At 36.4% G+C, this 14,928-nt stretch overlaps 1 long non-coding RNA gene across 4 annotated transcripts in view; it reads right to left on the bottom strand.

Annotated features, from left to right (window-relative positions):
• Nucleotides 1-489: 489 nt before the first annotated feature.
• Nucleotides 490-14,928, bottom strand: part of LOC311602455 — a 38,728-nt gene continuing 24,289 nt past the window's right edge. For 2 of the 4 annotated variants that reach the window (XR_014780762.1, XR_014780764.1), the window contains 3 exons: nucleotides 4,922-4,997; nucleotides 3,772-3,870; nucleotides 490-711 (listed from right to left, as the gene is read on the bottom strand). This is a non-coding gene — a long non-coding RNA (uncharacterized lncRNA). The other 2 variants (XR_014780763.1, XR_014780765.1) reach the window with 2 other exon arrangements.

Genomic DNA, 14,928 nt, shown 5'->3' with positions numbered 1-14,928 from the left:
TACTAATGAGTTCAGTGTGGACAGACTATATGATCTTAAAATCTCCATCATCCCCCTCCCTTAGGCTGATTTCATTTACACCCATGCTTCAATTACCATATATAAACTGATGAATCCATTCTCCATTCTCTCTGCTTCTGCCTCCAATTCCATATATTCACAATTACCTACTTGACATCTCTACTTGAATGAGTCACAGACATCTCAAACTCATCATATTCAAAATTGAACTCATTATATTTCTCCCATATAAGCCATTGAGATGAGCTGAATGAATCCTTCTGTGGTGTGTATAGCATTGATTATGGATAATTTTTGCCTTTTAAAGTACTAGAGCATTATTTCTAGCTGCAGACTGATAATAGATCCTTAACAAAATTCACAGTCTCTATTTTTACTCTCCAGCACCATCTAATAAAATTCAAACTTTAAGACCTGTTAACTTTATTTATTTTGAATTTGCTTTCTGTTGCTGTAATAAACAACATCTGATATTTTTACACATTTGCTTTTTCAGAGAACATCAGTATGCATTTATTTTTGAGTACTGAGCAGTGGCTATGTTTTAAAAGAGAAAAGACCTTACAACCAATTTACTCTTGAATTTTCTTTTGTTTTGTTTGCCAAGGGTAAGTGAAGTCATTGAATCCACTGTAAAACTTTTGTGTGCTGCAAAGGAACGCCAAATTTTGCAGCCTATCTGGAAACAATCTGTAATACCAAGCACATAGAGTTAATGAACAAGGACTTAATGTTTTAAAAACCAGATAACAGATTTGTGGGAAGAAACTGAGTGATTATTTAATCTACCATGCTCAAAATTAATTAATTTTATTTTATGAGACAGGATTTCTCTGTGTAGCCTTGGCTGTTCTGGACTCACTTCATAGGCCACGTTGGCCTCAAACTCACAGCAATCCACCTGCCTCTACCTCCTGAGTGCTGGGATTAAAGGCGTGTGCCACCACTCCCAGATCCCATGCCCAAAATTAAAGGCCCATCTTCACCATTCCCTAGAGTTTTAGGAAGGATTGTATTTTCTATACCCAGGTACATGTTTAAACAAAATATTCCTAAGGAAACTCTAGGTTATATAAGCATACAAATTCAAAACTAGACCATCATGATATTTAGGAATTTTTCTTTTTCTTTTTCTTTCTTTTTTTTTTTTGAGGCTTAGTATTTTTTAAAATATTTTTTCTGTTTATGTTTTTAACATATACATTTATATTATTACACATGAGTAAAATAAACTACACACAGCAGGAAGAACCATGAGACAATCAGGAATTATATAAATGTTACATTCATAGTGATTTGGCTATTTATATTTGGCAAACTTGAAGTAAACATCTTTCCTATCTTGTTGGGTCTAAATTTCTGAATGGAGATTAATATCTATTATATCTCATCTCTATTGACATAAAACATCTGTCTTGATCTAAAAAAGCTTAACCCCTAACCCACTAAGCATATCTGAAAGACTAAATTATCTGGTCTTCTAACTCATCAGAGACTTGAGAAGGGATAAAACTTAAATACAATGAAAAATGACAGAGAGTTTACTGCCTGAACAGTTACTCAACATCTCTATAATGTTGGAGCATCATCTTCAGCATTCTGGCTCAATATATCTGACAGACATATTTGCGAGGCAGGAACTATTGAGGACTTCCTTACCCTGTCTTGCCAGAGTTCAGCCATCTACTCTGCCTGAATCTTAACTTGCCCATTTTTAGGCCAAATTCTGTCTGTGGCAGAAATGAGGACATTTTGCCCAGTGGCTGCTTTGCTGCTTTTGAAACCAACAAACCTCAGAGACCTACAGAATGTGGTATTTAACAATGCTTTTATTATTCTAAAGATTCTTTGACAACAAGACAAGTTAACTCCTGGCAACACCCAGCCTGCCTCAGAGAAGAAGAGGAGCATCAAAGATACTTAGGATTTTCAAATTGCAAAAGATGTGATTAGACTTTGTTGAATAAGTGATATACAGATGTTAAACAAAATTGTTGAGGGAGACAAAATATAACACTTTTTATCTTTCATTCTCTAATATTTGGTTGTAGTCTTTGATATTTATATATCTCACATCTGGGATATATAAAAAATAATGATGCAATAAGCTTGACCTAGCATGCATTTTTATGAAATGAGAACCTATAGGCAACTTCTAGATGAAATAACCATTGCAGTACAATTGCAATTCCAGGAACTTCAAGATAGTTGATGAGCAGACTTAGGGTTTCGTAGTCCTGTAGAAACGGAATGACAGGTGCATTTTTATACTCAATTTAATGGGGGCAATAATTTAAAGCTATCATCTACATAAAAACACGACAGAGACGAGGACTATTAATACTGAGAATTTATTTTTAAGAGTTTATAAATACAATCTGTCACCTATAAAGGAGTGGGCAAAATAATTTTATTATTTTTGTGAGGCCAATTCTTTGGAATCGAGGCTTTCTCTTCCTTAAGAAAAGCCTTGTACCATCTACATCTTCAGGTTTTTAATACACACATGTAAGAATGGAGAAATGTGCAATTCTTTATCTGGCTACTATAATACTGATTTATTAATGAGCCAAAGTTTGTAAACATGTGGCTCCCTCAAAGGCATTGAGAAGTTATAGAAACATCCCTCTAGAAAGGAATAGTAACTGAAGGTATACTTTGTGTCTTACAAAGCAGTGCTAATTCCTAACAGAGGTAATTTATGGTCTAGAGAGTATGCCAGAGCAGGATGTCACAAAATCTAGGACAATTTCGTATGTAAAACTCTGTGTCTGTGAACCAAACTTGGATTGCCCAAAGAAATGCTCATTTTCCCATTTTTGAAAAAAATAATTGCTTAGTGAATATATGGGTATACTAAATGTAGCAGATACATAAAGTTGTCTTACAAGGAAAGGACAATTGACAGGGAAAGGGCCTCCATATGCTCCCTAGTTCTACTCCACTTGAGTTGTCAACATCAGTGAACATACAGGAAGGTTTGGTGGGTAAGTAATACCAGCGGTCCAACCATTCAAAGAACCAAATAACCTCCTGGAAATGAAATCTTAGGGAAGCAAATAATGCAGAATTCAGGATGTGTTCAAAGATAAATAGGTCAGTTCCATTAAAAAAAGATGACCCCAGTTATAGCATAGATGTACATTAGCCAGTCAATGACTCAGCTAATTCATAGATACTTATACTTTAGTACTAAAGGGATACGAGGAAAGAAAAAAAAAAGAGTTTAAAAAGAAGCAAATGTCCCTAGGAGAAGACCATCAAGGCTGTCAGATCTGGACTCAGGGGGGCTGCACAAACTACTGTACCAACCAAGGACAATGCATACAGTAAACCTAGCACTCCTATTCAGATCTATCCAATGGACAGCACATTGTCCACAGTTGTGGGGAGAGCAGGGACTGACTCTGACATGAACTCTGGTGCCCCATATTTGACTACTTCCCCTTGGTGGGGAGGCCTGGTGACACTCAGAGGAAGGGTAAGCAGGCTACCAGGATGAAGCCTGATAGGCTGTGATCATATATGGTGGGGGAGGAGGGCCCATTCTATCACAGACCTAAAGGGAGCGGAATATGGTGAAAGAGGGAGGGAGGGGGAACAGGAAGATACAAGTGAGGGGATAACAACTGAGATGTAATCTGAATAAATTGCTTACATAAAAATTTAAAAAAAACAAAAGAAAAAAGAAGCAAATGTGATGAGCTGTCTCATATATTTCATGACATAGTGTTTAAGCCTGAAACTGACCTGTCAGAAATATTAATATCAGAAATCCAAGATATGAAATGTCATCTTCAGCCCATATAGCCCTCTCAGCAATTGCCATCTAAAAATTTCTAAGAGTACCTAAAATAGAAAGAACCATCCGTAGTTATTAGTAACAAGTGGTCCCTTAAGAGGCAGTAGATTCCATAGCTTATTTTGATAAAGAAGACAATGTTACAGCAAGAAGAGGAAGAAAATTGGAGACATTATATGGAATCCAAGAGAACTGGTTTATGTTCATGTGGCATCTGAGAAATGTCCTGTCAGTACTGTTAAGCTTATTTTGGATGCACTGGATTCGTGAGTGGTATGAAAGAGAATAGGCACTCAATAATTTTTAGAGTAAATATGTCCAGAGTAATACAAATAAACAATTGTTAGAATAACTCGTTTCTATTTGGGATTATGTGGTCTAGGATAGGAAAATCACTTAAGGTTATCTTTCTTCCTTGGCTAAAATTCAGTATGAAAATATGTGACTCTATTAACACAAAGTCAAATTAGACACATGATTTAATCATATGAACTGCATGGTTTATAATATTATATTCATCCATTAAAAGCATAAAGAATAAAACTAATGATCTCTCAAAAACTATTAATCAGAGATATCAATGTGATATATCATTGATGAAGTTATCAATTATCAGTAAGAATTATCAACTTAGTAGTACTTAACTGAAAATTGCAAATATATTTCAAATTGCTCAAATGTTAAGTACCTGTGTTAAGTACACAATAAAACATCCTAGTTGCACTGAGGATGTGCTTCATATAAGCTATCTCACTCAACCCATAGAGCCACTCTGCAGTGTAGTTGTTACTATTTTCATTCTGTAGATGAAAAATATTGATACCAGTAGGACTGCAGCTCTTATATATAATAAAAAGCTATAATAAAACTGAGTATGTAATCTTACTATGATTGATTTCAGTCCTGATGTTACAATATGCTTCTTTCCAAGAAGGAAAATTTTTTAAAAATATACGATGTGTTATTTTTGTGTGTGTGTGTTCCTGTGTGTGCACATGCAAGTGCACCCATGCATGAGTGTGCACATGTGTGTTCTTGTGTGTATGTGCACATGTGTGCGTGTGTGAACACATGTAGGTAAAAATTTAGTTTTCTTACCATATTAATTCCAAGAATTGAACTGTGATCTTCAGGATGGATGATGAGCATTTTACCCACTGCACCAGCCTTCTCCCTGCCCAAAGAACAATTATAAGAGAGAGAAATGCATTAAAAAAATGGATACCAATTCACAATCACAACACATTATTATTATACCTCATGTAGATGGATGTTTAATGTATTACCTAATTTATTTGTTGTTAATATATTACATCTCATTTAGTGGATATTAAGTTAATGATAAAAATGCATTTTGGAGATTTGTATGACAGCACCAACCACTAATGGTGAAATTCTAGTTTTCATTGTATCACAGAAAACAAGTCTTAGGTAACCAGGAAGGAAAATGAATGGCACTGAGTAACTTTATCTAAAAATATAACAAATGAATGATCTTTTTCTACAAATACAACTTATTTTCTTTCAAATAGAAATTTTTAAATCTTTGAAAGCTATATTATTAGATAAAATTTTAATTGATCTAATTTTATCTCACATATTCATGAATAAGAGGCCAGTATCTTACATTCCCTCGTAAGTTTTTACATTGGCCAGTTAATCACACATACAATATTCAAAATTGTCCTGAGTTGAAGGAATACAACTATAAATTAAAGGTTGATAGGATGTCTATGTCCTGAATAGAAAATCCCCAAGCTTGAATGGCCTAGATATCTCTGCTTGCTTCGCAACGTGCCCTTCTTTTGAACTTCATCTCAAGTTCCTCCAACCCTTGACTACCGCATTTCAATCTCATCAGCTCAAGGTCATTGTATGTACTGTTCCATGTCAAGACACATCCCCCAAATGATTTCGTCCTCTCATATCAAATGTAACGATGTGCATGAATTGAGAACTGATAAATGTTTACAAAGACCTAGTTGAAGAATCCCAGATCGGTGCCATAAATTTCAGATTCATCAAAAAACCAAGATACTGCTAAGAATCACATGTTTGCTATCCTGAACAAAGCTTAGTGTTATTTACCTAACTTGTGTCTTTCCTTAGAATTTGAGAGTCCTCTTAGTCCGGTTTCAAAGATCAACACTGCTTCTTTCTGAGACTCTCTGTTTGCTAAGTGTACAAGCATAACAGGGGGATAGATGACAGATGTAAAACTAAATAATATAATAGGCATAACAAACCAAATATGATAGGATGAAAATAAATTTGTAAAAAAGCTATTTTAGGTAATTTGGACTATTTTAGTACAGTATCGACATGAGACAGCTTTATGGAATTGTTCGTTTTTGTTACTGTGATAATGACGTGGTGGTTATGTGGAAAATAAATGTTTTTTGTTAGATAGATACAATTATGTGCTGACATAATATCTGGCATTTTATTTGAAATAGTATAGCAAAAAAGCAAGGGATGGAAAAGATGTAAAGAGATTGTCACAAGGTACATTGAACACCCAGAATAAATACTTCATTTTAAAAGAATATAAATCTACAAAAAGGACAAAGAGAAAACACCAGTAAATTTATTTATATTAGATGAGTGGAAAGGCTTTTCATGTGTAGTTTAAAATTCATATAAAAGAAAAATGAAAAAAATCTTAATTTATAATAGGAATGGAAAAAACATAAAAAGTATTTGCAACTGATACCCTAGCAAACTAATAGCCATAATTTATAAAGAAATATCAACCCCATTCTAGGACAGGCCTCATGATCAGAAGTCCTTGGCCACAAAACAGACTCCATATTTTTTGTGCATGCCTTTGTTGTTTATTTGTTTTAGTTGGGTGTTTGGACTTTTCAGGATTTTTCCGGGGGGGCGGGGGAGAGAGAATGAGAATAAAGTTGGATGGATTCGGAGGTGAAGAGACCAGGGAGGAGTTGGTTTAAGGGAACATACACCATCAAATTACATTATATGAACTGAGAGCAGTGGTGCATGCCTGTAATCCCAGCACTGGGTGGGGAATGAGGGTGGGGGTGAGGCAGAGGCAGAGGCAGGTGGATCTCTGTGAGTTCAAGGCCAACCTGTTCTACACACCAAGTCCAGGAAAGCCAAGGCTACACAGAGAAATCCTGTCTAAAAAAACAAAAACAAACACAAACAAAACAAAACCAACCGACAGACCAAACAAAAAAAACAATATGTGAAAAAAAGGCACCAGCCAAGGAGAATATAGGCAGTAAACTTCGAACCCCTACCAAGATCTAGCCGATGAACATGATATTCTCCACCGTTGAGTGGAGAGTGAGATCTGACTCTCACATGAACTCTGGTGTCCCTTTTCTGACCACGTCCCCTGGATGGGGAGGCCTGGCGGCACTCAGAGGAGGGATAGCAAGTTACCAAGAAGAGACTCGATATTCTAAGAGCATATATAGGGGGAGGAGGTCTCCCTCAATCACAGACATAGGGGAGGGGAGAAGGGGAGGAAGTGGGAGGGAGGGAAGAATGGGAGGAAACAGGGGAAGGGCTAACAATACAAATGTTAGATGTAATACAAATAAATTAATAAAAAAAGAAAAAAAGCCAATAAAAAGAAATTGTGAAAATTGACTATCAAAGACAAAACTGGGAGTAATACATGATGTATAGTTCATATAAAAGCATATAAATTGCTCATACAAAAATATATATAGCTGGGCGGTGGTAGCACACGCCTTTAATCTCAGCACCTGGGAGGCAAAGGCAGGCAGATCACTGTGAGTTTGAGGCCAGCCTGGTCTACAAAGTGAGTTCAGTACAGCCAGGGCAACACAGAGAAACAGTGTCTCGAAAAACCAGTGTGTGTGTGTGTGTGTGTGTGTGTGTGTGTGTGTGTGTGTGTGTGTATACATACATACATACATATACACATATATGTATGTGTATATATATATATTCAATTTCAGTTGCAATACAGTATACACTAGACTACAATGAGAGAATTTTCAGTAGCTACCTTCAGAAAACAAGCACTCATATATTTTGGTAGGTGCAATCCTTATGGAAAGTAATTTGGCAATATTTTTGTCTGTTTTTTGGTTTTTCGAGACAGGGTTTCTCTGTGTAGCTCTGGCTGTCCTGGACTCGCTTTGTAGACCAGGCTGGCCTTGAACTCACAGCGATCTGCCTGCCTCTGCCTCCCAAGCACTGGGATTAGAGGCGTGTGCCACCATCACCGGTGGCATTATTTTTTAAAATACAAATGATTTTTCCCTTTGATTAAGCAATTTTACTGAAAAATTTCATCTACAGGAATACTTTATATATGAATACAAAGCTATCTGTGGTTGTATTGTTTGAAGCAGTTAAGACATTGGCAATAACTTGCTTCTTTCAGTAGAGAACTGGTTAAATCATGGCTTATCCTTCCAACAAGTATGTGTCTATTTACTAAAGAACAAGAACTCTCTATCTCTATATAAGATGGCATAGGAAGAGCTCACACTATAAAACTGAGTTGGGAAAAAGCAAGGAAAGAAACAGTATGTATAGCATACCTGTGAGTGTAAAGGAGGGAGGTAAATAAAAGTGACATGCCTTTGTTTCCCTGTGTACATGTAAAGAAATATGCTTAGTGTTCATCAGTTCAGAACAGGCAGTGGAGGCAATAAGGGCACAGTTCTTTCTCTGTCTTTTTTTTTTCTTTGCTAAACATGATTATTTTGCTTTGGTTACCTTTTTAAAAAATAAGAGCAATATAAAGAACATTTTAAATGAATAAAGTACTCCATCTTCCCCAAGATTTAAACTACCTTTATTGTACTTTCATACAATAGGTAGCCTGTTTTGTATACATTATTTTCTAATACTAGTCATGTCTGATGTTAATCTCTCGTTACTCATCCCTAAAAAGCTATGATCATCTTAGTTGTGGAAATACTGTGTTGATACATCTGTGTTGGTCTCATGAATAGCAAGCACCATGGCTGGCATGTGGCAGTTTCACTGAAACTTGTGTTTTGAATAAATGTAGTTTGCTCAGATCTTCTTTGCCTTAATGAGTATGCACCCACAACATTTTGATTGTTTCTATGGGGGGGTCATTCTTATTTAGTACATTTTTTACTTAACAGGTTTTTTTTTCTCTTGGAGATTATAAATCCTTGAGATATAGTAGGTGTTCGATTAAGATGGTGAATCAAGAGACCTTGAAAAGCAAGAAATAATTTTTCTACAGTTGTTCATAAGTTAGGAAATGGTGCCAGTACTGTAATAGATAAGATAACTTTCTAATAAAGTGAGAACATCTGATTGGAGGAAAATAATTTCTTTGTTCATTACATATCCTTCAGTCCTTTATTCAAGGACATGTAGAAATTTGTTTGGCTAGTTTTCTTTAAAAGCTCCTTTTGTTTACTTTCCAGAGTTTCAAGGATTAATTTTGAAAGACATTGGCAGTATTTATACAGACTTTAATAGACTGTCAAGGGTAGAATGGCATTAATAAATAAAAATCAAGTTCCAAGACTGATAATGATATTTTCCTACAGGACATAAATGTTTGGAAGGCATGTAATTTGTTTAACCCAGCTGAAATGAATTTGTTTATACAGTTATTCATTTAGCAAAAAATTGCATTAATTTATTTATTGTGTTTGAGGGTTTGCAGATGCACATGCATAATGAGAGTATAAAAGTTTGAGAACAACTTTCTAAGGTTGGTTCTTCTTGTACCATATGGATTCTGAAAACTGAACTCAGGTCATCTGGCTTCGAAGCAAGAACCTTTACATGGTGACACCACATTTAGAAAATAACCTTTGAGCAACTACTATACTGGATATCTTGAGGTAATGAAAAAGAAAACAAGCTCTGCCTAATGGTGGTGGGTCTCTGCCTGTTTTCATCAGCTGCCGGGGTGAAGCTTCTGAGAGGAATTATGCTATGCTCCTGTTCCCAAGCATAGCACAGTAACATTAATAGTGTCAGGGATTGGTTCTCTTCCATGAGGTGGGTCAAGTAGGCCCTGCCAGTCTTTGGTTGGCCATTTCCTCAATGTTTGCTCCATCTTTGTTCCTTCACATCTTGTTAGTAGGACAAATTTTGCGTTGAAGGTTTTGCAGGTGGGTTGTTGTCATTATTCCTCCACTGGAAGTTCTGCCTGACTACAGGATGTGTTCACTTCAGGTTCCCTATCTCCTGATGCTAGGAGTCTTAGCTAGGGTGACCCCCATAGACATCTGGGGCCTCCTTTATCCCAGGTCTCTTGCATATCCCAGAGATGTCTCCCATCTCTGACTCCATTCTTTCACCTGGCCCTCTCTCCCCCTACTCTCCCTACTCCTAATCCCCACTCCAGCTACCTCTCCATCCCCAGACAGAGCTAGGGGAGTCCAATTGAAGAGTTGGGGGAACAATTGAGGGAGGCTGAGGGGTCAAGGACTCCACAATAAGACCTACAGAATCCACTAACCTGGGTCCATGGAGGCTCACAGAGACTGAACCACTAACCAAAGAGCATGCATGTACTGCTCCTAGGCCCCCTGTACATATGTAGCAGATGAGCAGTTTGGTTGTCACGTGGATCCCCCCAAAACTGGGGCAGGGGCCATCTCTGACTGATGCCTGCCTTTGGATCCTGTTCCCCTAACAGGATGCCTTGTCTGGCCTCAGTGGGAGAGGATGTGCCTAGTCCTGTAGGGTTAGTTGGTACCCATGGGAGACCTCCTTGTTTTCTGTGACAAAGGAGAGGGGAGAATGGGAGAAAGTGTGTTGTGGAGGAACTGAGAAGAGAGGAGGAGGGCAGCAACCAGGATATAAGTGAATAAATAAATGAAAAGAAATAAAATATGGGGGCTATAGTGGTAATATATGTGTGTGCGATATTTTTATGTGCATACACAGACATACACAAATATATATAGGCAAAATATCCACATATTAAACAAAAATTAAGGAAAATATAGAAAAAAAATAAATAGGGGCATTCTCAATAGGTAAGAACACTTGCTGCTCTGACTGAAGATCTGGATTTGATTGTGAGCATCCTCAGGATAGCTCAGAACTTTCTGTAACTCTAGTTTTAGGAGGTCAGATATGCTCTTCTGGCCTCTATAGGTACCAAGAGCACATGTGCTGCACAGACATATATTCAGGGATACATAAACAGAAAATAAGAATAAATATGTCTAAACAAAAGATACATTTATTTTTAGGGAAGCAGTATACTACCATCATTAAAAATATTAATTGAGTAAGACTATTTTTTTCAAAACAGTGCTTCTCTCCTTACCAATTATATGACTTCAAGCAAGTCAAAAGTGTGCTTCAGTTTCAGCCTTTGTTAACTATGGGCAATCACACCTGCTTCATAGGTTGTTGTGAAGAGTTAATTCAGATAATAATATGCATACAAAGCACTATATATTTCTTGGAAAATAACATTGTGAAAATGTCTATACTTAGTCTTGTATTACAGATATTAGAAGTTTATTTTCTATAAGGTACCTTTTCATAATAATATCTTTTATCATTGTAGGATATGTGCCACATGATCTCATCCCATGTGTATGTAGTCAGAGTTAGTATAAAGTTAACTTCATCCATTTTTCATTATAAATTTTTTTTTAGCTTTACATGGTAGTCTGTACATGCTCATAACCTTTGAATTCAGGAACTGAAGTAGGAGGATCAGGAACTGCATGACATGATGTCACAGGAAGATGTTTTTCAGATAATTTAATTGGCCTGTCTGTCTGTCTGTCTCTTTCTCCCTGTACTTATCTTTCTATCATCTATCTATCTATCTATCTATCTATCTATCTATCTATCTATCTATCTATCATCTATCTACATGTGTGTGTATTGTGATTATGAGCACCAAGCATTACCCTCTTAATCCTCCTTATTTTCCCTCTGAACTGCATTTCCTAGTTTCTCCTACTTTCATGTCCTTTTTGGTATTTTTGACTCAGGGAGTTTAATTGAGTTGGATTAATTGCTTGAAATATTTTTACAAAACTGGCCTCATAAGTGCAAAGATATAGTATTAGATATTTGTTATTGTGTTTTGACCTTAACACAGCATGATAAAATATCAACCAACCACTTTCTAAAGAAGAACATTCGCTTTGAAGCACAGCTTGACAGGCTTCAGTCATGAGTGTTTAACTCATTGCCTTTGGTACATCCAGTAAGGCATGAATATGAGACAGAGAAAATTGTTAGCCTCATGGCAGCCAGGAAATAAAGAGCATGAGAAGAAGGGGTAGGGTTCCAATGGCTCTTTCAAAAGAGTACACGCTGTACTCTGTGTGCCTAGTACTTATGGAGGTCAGAAGAGGGCATTAGATCCCTGGAATTGAGTTAGAGTGTTGTGAGCTGCCATGTGGGTGATGGGAATTGAACCCCAGTCCTCTGGAAAAGCAACCTACCAAGTGTTCTTAATTGCTGAGCCATCTTTCTAGCTCCAACCCAGATTGGTTTTGAACTTGAAGCAGCCCTTAAGCATCAGCTTTCTAAATGTGCTAGGATTACGGATGTGAAGTACCATGCCTAGCTTTATTTTTATGTTCACATTTAGGTTTGTAGAGTATTGTGATGTATTTTTTTATTAAGTGTATGTACTCTGTGTATAGAGTCTTAGTTTGCATAGAGATACTCAGACACTTCAGCACTTATTGAAATACTATCTTTTTTCACTGTATAGTTTTTACTCATGTTGTTCATCTGACAATATTTATTTTCTAAGCTCTTTATTTTGTTCCATTGATCTATTTGTCTATATTTTCAAAAATTCTCTCCAATATTGTAGTTTTCTAGTAAGTCTTGGGATAGGATAGTATCAGTCCTCCAACTTACTTTATCTCCAACATAGTTTTTGTATAATTTTAAATGGCATGCATGTCTTCAATTTCTTGAATTGGTTTCAAATATATCAGAATCCCTTTCTATTTTTATGTTGATTTTGTAATCAGCTGTCCTGGTAATTTATCATTTAAAGACAGGTTAGGGGCTGAGGATATAACTCAGATGGTAGAATGCTTGTCTAGCATGGATGAAGTCTTTGTTCTTCTCCCCTTTAATCATAGCACTTGGGATGCAGAGGCAGGGAGGATAAGAAGTTCAAGGTCATCCTTACCTACATAGGGAGACTGAGGTTGTCCTAAAAACAAGAGACCCTGTCAAAACAAAAACAAAAACAAAACAGAAAAACCCAACATAAAATGGCCAACTTGATGGCTCAATGGTAAATGTGCCACATAAATGTGGAGAGATGAATTTCATCCGCAGAGTGGACCAATTCCTAAAAAATGTCTTTTGACTATCACAGTCATGCCATACTATGCACACATACACACATCTGTACTTGTACCACACACACACAAACATACACTAACTAAGTATGATGATAATACTAATACTTTTTTGTTTTTCTTTTTCTAGATAGGGTTTCTCTGTGTAGCCCTGGCTATCCTGAAACTCACTCTGTATACTAGGCTGTTGTCAAACTCACAGAGATACACCTGCCTCTGACTCCAGAGTGCTGAGATTAAAGGCATGTGGCACCATCACCTGACATAATAATACATTTTAAAAGTATAGTTTTAATACTTATGCTCTGGGTACATGAATATTATTTATAATTAATAAAATTATATTGGCTTCCTCTGACTCATTAAAGCCCCCTGTTATTTCTTCTCTTCATCTTGTCCAAAATATCCAGTACAATGTTAGATAGATAGGTAATGGTAAGTATTCTAGTTCTTTTCACTTACTGTCAGAAAAAAAAAACCCTCTAGTATTGTATTTGGTTAAGTTTTTTATTCACATCTCTGAATAGCTTAAAGAAGCTCTCTTTTATTTATAGTTTGCCATTTGTTTCTAATCATGAAAGATTGTTGAATGTATTATTACCAAGAGGCAGAATGTTCATGAGGGCAGTGTTGGGCTTATTACCTTGTGTGGAAATGTATTCCCCTCTTCCATATGCATTGAGTGTTCTTTTGTTCTGATAAGTACATATATCAATGGCCTTTATGCAAGCCCTCAGCTTTCAGCATGGGATTTCAAATGAGAGTGAGAGGCAGAGCCTTTCACTGAAGTACAAGAGGGCTATACTTAGTTGCCCTGTATTGGCTGGAGAAGATGTAGTAGTTGCGTGTGTGTGTGTGTGTGTGTGTGTGTGTGTGTGTGTGTGTGTGTGTGTGTGTGTGTGTCTACAAGGGAGCAGACACATATACCATTGAAACAGATTATTCTTTTTTGTGTATAAATAAAATATTCTGTCCACTATTTGATCTCAAATCTCAGATGCAATGGGTAAGAGTGATCACTGCTCTATCTTGATAGTAATCTTGTACAGTTCCCAGTTTATGAGTTAGAATAGAATTACTTTCTCATAAAAAACTGCGATTGTGGTGCTAGGGATGCAATTACTTTGGTAGAGTGCTTGTTGAACATCCTTGAAGCCCTAGGTCAAACTCCTAGCACCTCTTAAACCTGGCCTGGTAACACTTGCCTATCCTCTGAACCCTCAGTATAGAAGGCAGGAGAATCAGGAATTTCTAGGCCCCCCTGAACTACACAGTTGGAGGCCAGCCTAAATAAACTACATTCTACTCTATTGCTCTCACCACCAAAGACCAAGAAAACAAAAAATACACTAATTTGTGTATTAACTTTGCTTCTGCTTTTTTAAGAGTGCTACTGCTTTTTGTTACACCCATTAAAGTTTGGAATGAGTACACAACTCATTTTGAAATGACTGAAAAAAATTGTTCTTTTCCTCTATTATCTGAAAGAATATTGGTAAATTGTTATTAATTATTTCTTACTTTTTTTTAGAAATTTTCAATGAAATAATCTGAGTCTTTAGTTTATATTATATAGAGGTCTTTTTTAAAAAGCACATATGTAATTTTAAAATCATTAATTAACTTGTTTTATGTACATGGGTGTTTTGTCTTTCTACGTCATATGTGTCTGGTGCTAGTAGAGAAGAAAAGAAGGCATCAGAGCCCATCTAATTGGAGTTAGTTACAGACACTGTGAGACAACATGTGCCTATTGGGAACCAAACACACGTCGACTAGAAGAACAAATGCTCTTAACCA

The sequence above is a fragment of the Acomys minous genome (assembly GCF_964271855.1).
Source record: "Acomys minous genome assembly, chromosome: 7".
Lineage (NCBI taxonomy): Eukaryota > Metazoa > Chordata > Mammalia > Rodentia > Muridae > Acomys > Acomys minous.
This window is presented reverse-complemented; position numbering and strand designations above follow the sequence as displayed.